The following is a 6,674-nucleotide window of genomic DNA, read 5'->3' as shown; positions in this document are numbered from 1 at the left end:
TGACGCCTGTTTCACAGTTGGCCGTCTAACCAACTGCGCCACGGCGCCTGTCATGGCATATTATTTTTAATTACAATTATATGCTGTTATATCCATGTTTCTTCAATAGATTTTTTGCTGCAGTTTAGGTTTCTTTAAATTTTATATATAAATAAGTAAAAGAGCTTAACCTTTTTTCACGCGGGTGAGATCGTCAAAGTTTTTTTTCTAAAAAACTTATTTTCATACTTTATAACAGTTGGTTTAGTCAACAATATTTTTGACATGTCTTTTTGCTTTATTTTTGTTCAATCATATTAAAAAAACATCACCGTTTGTTTTATTCATACTCATTAAAATAAATGCATATTTGATGTCAAACATACAATTTGTGCAGTTTACACAAATAAATATAAACTGCAGTCTCTCATACTGGCCATGTAAATATCATTACGAGTATCATAAATTTCGATTTGATCTAATTGAACGAAATTGAAACAAACTTCAGATACAAATGCGTACGAAACATCTAAATAAATACTATGTGTGTAATTAATATTAAACGAACCCGTTAACGTAATTTAATGCAGGGATTGAATTCAATAGCTCGATCATCATACCAACATTTCCATAATTCAACGATAAGCGTATCGTTATTTCACAATAATCCAAATGAAACTGGTATCTGCTAATTAGATCTGTCATTTACAATGTCTTTTAATGAAAAACAAAATAACAAAGATAGAGTATTGGCATAAACATTTTTTTTCGAAAATTAAATTGGTACGTATCGTTTATATGTTTGTATAATATATGTATGTAGGTTGGTGCATTATTATGTTTAATTTCGTAGTGTTTTTAAAAAATATTTACTAAATTTGTTCGGTGGGGGACTGAGTTATTTTTTACCACTCATGAGTTTGCGACGGTTATAATTGAATACAAATTAGAGGGTATTGACATTGGAAAGGTGGACAAATTTAAATACCTCGGCAGCATTCTAACAGAGACCCTCGACCCAGATATATAAATTAAATGCAGAATTGAGACAGCAAGAGCTGCTTTTAATAAAATGAAATCCCTTTTCTGCAATGCTAATCTCAACTTGAAAATAAGGCAAAGATTGGTTAAATGTTACGTGTGGTGAGTATTTTTGTATGGCTGTGAGATTTGGACTCTGAAAGTGAACACTATAAATTAGCTGGAGGCTTTTGAGATGTGGTCGCATCGCAGAATGCTTAAGATATCTTGGACAGACCTAATAACAAGCTCAGAAGTCTTAAGTCGCGTTAAACTAAGCTAGAACGAACTGAGAACTCTTAACCACCAAAATAGTTCGTAAAATTTAATATCTGGGGCATATAATGCGTGGAGAAAAGTACCACTCGCTTCATTTAATTCTGAAAGGCAAGATTGAGGGTCGCAGAGGGGCTGGAAGAAGACAGATGTCATAGCTGCGAAATATACGAGACTGGACTGGCTTCAGGACTGTGGAGCAGATTTTCCGGGCAGCACAGGACATGGAGACTTTTGCCAGAGTGATTGCCAACGTTGTGGATACCGGACAGGGCATTAAGAGAAGAAGATAATTGAATAAATCCGTTGCTGATTTTCCAAGTTTGATCTGATGAAATTCCTGCTTAACAGACATCAAAATGGTAAAAACATATTGGTATTCTAATGACGTACAATTAAATAGATACGTTACAAACGGGTGGTTGGTGGAATTTTAAAGCTTTTTTTTAAGGTTTGCCTTCCTTATTTTCATTCTCTTACGCACTTTTGATCAATATATTATAACAATGTTTTGAGTATGTCCAAATGCTTGCAGACTGGCTGAATTTTCTCCCTAGGGAGTTGTTCATATTTAAATTTGTTGCAACAGAGAGGGAAAACATTTTTGAGAAGGGAATATGGGAGTCTAGACATTTACAGGGCTTTTGACCTGTCATTAGCTGGTTTAAGGGGCCACTTCACACTCTGTGTAACATTCACCATTCTGCCTATGTTTAAACATCCGCATTTCCTCAACTCTTCCATCTATTGACTTTTGTGAAATAAACGAGCTAAAACCTTTATCATGAACCAATTCACCTACTAGGCAACGCCTGAGAACAATTTTCCAATTTTGTATGTATTGTATGTTACACAGTGTGTGAAGTGGCCACTTAAACCAGCCAATGACAGATCATAAGCCCTGTAAATGCCTAGACAAAAATGTGTTCTCTCTATTGAAACAAATTTAAATCTATTATAATCTCAGCTGTTGCGATCAGACGAGACGCTACAGCTTACCCACCACATACCGCACACCGCATCTGAGGACATAAGTCTCCTTGGCGGTGCCCACATACACGGAAAATTTGCTCGTTGTCAAACGAGAAAAGCTGCCCGAAGGAGCTCTCTGAAATCTGGTAGCCTTAGCATCTTTGTGCTGAAAGAAAGTAATCCAGAAGTACATAATATGTACTTCATTGGATTGAGAAGAGAGGGAAGTGAATTCTTCACTGACTGGGATTAAATTGATTGGACATGATCAATTCGCCGAAATGATTACAAAACTTTTTAAAAGCCTTGAAATTCTTTTTAGAAGCCACCAGATCTGTATATCCGACAGGACCTATAACAGGGCCACGGATAGTAGCGAGAAGCTCCATTCGGTAATCATAGAGAAGGGGAAAGGGACAAGACCACAGGATGTGTTCAGAAGATTGGTTAGGATATCCGCAGCAGCACGAAGGAGAGTCAACAATATTAAAAACAAATAATTTTTGATTAAATTTACCATGACCTGATAAAAACTGCGTAGTCCAGTGATCGGGGATAACCCAAGAAGATGACGAGACGCTACACAGAAAAATTTCACCGCAACTGTGAAAAGAAGAACGAATGTTTGTTGTTTCGAATATACAATGCAATTTATAAAAAAAATGAAATCCACGAGATAATTTTGTAAATATAATCTACCAATCAACGCCGATGGCTAGAATATTATTTATCTCTCTCTCTTTCTGATGGCACTACATCTCATATCAAACTTTGCCCTCCTGCAACTATCGCCTCCAACTCCATCTGGCTTCAGCCACCGTCCTCCGATCCTCCACCAAACTACCCATCTCAGCCTTGATCTTCCCACTAACCTCTTAAAAAATTCACGCTGAACTATTTCGATGTCCTTAACACGAACCATACGGTGACTACATAACCGAGTTGACTTCGGACTAAGGTGAATTTCATTATTTTTATAGACTCGAATTCCTGTATTATCTCTTTTTTGTTATGTTTTAGATATATTTTTCATCAAATAGAATAGCGACTTTTTCTTAGGGTAATGATTTTTTTTAATAACTGATAACAATGGGATCTCTGTTGCGGCAACGTGTCAAGATTATACATTTTTCAACGTTGAGAAACAGGTAACTTTTTTAACACCAATTGTAGAAATTATTCATACTTGATTGCAGAGTTTCACAATGACTAATATCCGTTATTTCATCGCTCTTAAAAAGCAAAACTTCGAAATCAGGAAAACCGGATCTAAAGTCATTCACAAAAAATAGAAACAGAACAGGCTCAAGATGATGAAAAAAACCTATACAATTCAACTACAAACTAAAAAATACTTCCCTTTCAATGGTTTCGTCAGTAAAGGATCTTGGCATTACTTTAGATAGTAAACTCTCCTATCGTGAACACATTGATAATATTGTAAACAAATCTCTCAAACTTCTCGGTTTTATCAATAGAGTGACGGCAGACTTCAAAAATATTAATACCATCAAAACTCTTTATTGCTCACTAGTTCGACCCCATCTAGAATACGCTTCTCCTATTTGGTCTCCATTCTACAGGACTCATATTGACCATATCGAGTCTGTCCAACACCGTTTTTTAAGAAAAGTGGCATGGTGCTCGGATTACAAAGGGGTAATTATTCTTATTTTGAAATAAAGCAGTTTCTTAATCTGTCTTCATTGGAGAGACGTAGAACTGAGATGGACCTTATATGCATTTTCAAAATACTTTATGCTTTAAGTGATGTCCCATCTCTGTTGCAATCAATTTCTTTTCATGTTCCCAACCGTGTCACCAGAAGTCAAAATTTGCTAAACAGTGTGGGATGAAGTTGGATTGGCATGGTTTAGCTCAAAGTTTTTGATCTTTCGTTTTTTTTAATATACTGTTTACTATTATTGTTTTGCCCTTGTTTGTCTTTGCTAAATAGTTTTATGTTCTTTTTGTTCAGTTTCTTGCATTTATGTTTCTTCATGTAACTGTTGTAATTGGCTTAGGCCGTATATATATAATAAATAAATAAATAAATGACTGCTTTGTCGGAGACTACTAGAGACAGAGAAGCAGTCTGATTTAGCATTATTAATCTTTACATTTAGAGTCCTATCAGACAGGTAGGCTTGAAAGCAATCGAGGACAGCCTCGCGGAAACCCTAACCATACAATTTACCCAGCAATATCTTGTGTGAGACTTTGTCAGGCACCTTACGGTTCATCGTTTTACCAAATGTGTCACTGGTCCGCAAATTCTTCTCAATACTTTTCTTTCAAAAGTGTCCGGCACCGCAGCCATCTTCACTTTCAGTGTTAAATCCTCACACCCATATAGAAAATAATTTCTATGCGGTAATTTTGATTTTTTTAGAATAACCATATATTTAAAAAAAAAAAAATGTTACATCTGTCATTTCTGCATTCTTTATATTTAATTTACATAATTTTAATGAGCTGTTTTTTTAATAATTATAAATTTAAAATTGTTAACGTTACAAATAAGAAATCAAAGTACCTAAAACGTTTACTGACAGGTATGACTTTTGAAATAAACTTTTTCCAAGTGTATTCCATTTTATAGTGAATAATTTAATGGTTTGTGATTTCCCAGCAGTTTCCTCTCATCACAGTTGGAATATGTTGTAAATAAGTTTATACGAACATCATTTGTTTGATCCGCGTGTCTAGTATTAGAAGCTGCATGTGTAACTTTTCCAGTCTCGCCAGTCCTGTGATTAAAGTTTCCAAAACCAGCTGGAATATTGTCATCGTAAACCCTCGAACGTTCCAACCAATTTTCAGTGAAAACGTTTAGCTTTAAGCTTCAATGCACTGTAACATCATAAAAGAGTACTTGTCCTTTTTTGTGCAATCGTAGGTGTGTAGATTTGTAAATCTGTAAACTGGGCTATTTGGTAGAGGGCGATCTCTCACATCCTCAGATTTAACTAGTGGTCCTCCAAGGATGCGACTTCTTTTGCGATGTATAGCATCACATTCACATATAACATGTGTAGGTGGTTTCACATCTGCACTGCATAACCTACATCTAGAAGTTTCGGAAAGGTTCATTCTAGCAAGTTGTTTGTATAATCTGCCGTGCTTTGTAAGGGCTCAGTGATTACCATCGCTTGATTTCGGCTGAGCTCTAATAGGTCGAAAGCAAACCTTTGCAAGCACCCTTTTTATTTTATTTATTTATTTATTTCATTTATTTATTCAGATATTTAGAACATTACAGAAAAAAGACCCAATTCATTCTAAATACAATAATAGATCACAAATTACAGTAGATAGTTATGTTATTAAAATAATATTACAAAATGTAAAAAGAAAAATTAAAAGTTAGAAAGTGCTTTCCTAAGGGAAGGCTCACGATCAGTTATCAGTTTCTTTGTGTGGTGCTGACTACGTACTTTTTGCCAGAGCATTAACGTAAGGTCACCAAATACCGCATCCCCGCGTATCTCGTACAGTAATCAGGAGAATACCGCGGACGCAATTTTTACTACTGCAAATTGCCATTTTAAATAAAAATCAAAAAAAATATTTTTTATTGATATTTGTGTCAATGTCTTAAATAATGTTTATTGATATATCTTATTATTTGTTTTTAGTTTTATAAAATATTCTTCTACAAGAGTACGCGTGTTTTTTTGAATAAAGGTCAATTTACTAGCCCTTATACCGCCCCCACTGTCGTGCATAATTTTGACGTTATTTTATCTAAGAGTACACATCGAGTCAAAATACTCATCCGGGGTTCTAGTTCTATTAATTTCACGCACAGTACTATTCTCTTTATTCGTCCGAGCAATGATAATGAAGAAAAACCTTTTAAAGAAAACGACTTTTTTAATGAACTTGTTTTTAAATACTAAATATGGCGTGTCCTTTTCATTAAATAGTTTTGGACATTGATTTCCGCCTCATACTAGTTCCCCACTCCGCGTCAAACGAGCTTCGTTAAAACTTTTTGGTTCAAAACTGTTCACATGAACCGCCGCGCGCCGCATTTACACGGATTGTTCCAGCGTGTAAAGTACTCGGATGATTTTTTTAAATATCACACCTAAACATACTCTTTTCGTATTTTTACCCAATAATGAATTTTTTAACTTTTCCCTCGAGTATAACTATGAGCAGAAAAGAATTACAAAAAAATAAATAAGATATAAAATAATAAAATTGGAAAAAAAACTTAAATGCTTGATTTCTCAAAACAGGGATTTGAGAGTTAAAGCTTTTTGCCGGTATACCCACGATATGAAAAGGCCATCGGGTATTTATATTTATAATATCAACAAATAATGTAAATTTAATTAAACATTATTTGTTTTCAATATTGTTGACTTCCCTTCGTACTGCTGCAGATATCCTAATCAATCTTTTGAATACATTCTGTG

This window comes from Micrasema longulum, unplaced genomic scaffold (genome assembly GCF_059751315.1).
Source record: "Micrasema longulum isolate JH-2025_06_02 unplaced genomic scaffold, ASM5975131v1 h1tg000805l, whole genome shotgun sequence".
Taxonomy (NCBI): domain Eukaryota; kingdom Metazoa; phylum Arthropoda; class Insecta; order Trichoptera; family Brachycentridae; genus Micrasema; species Micrasema longulum.
Note: the sequence above shows the minus strand (reverse complement) of the source record.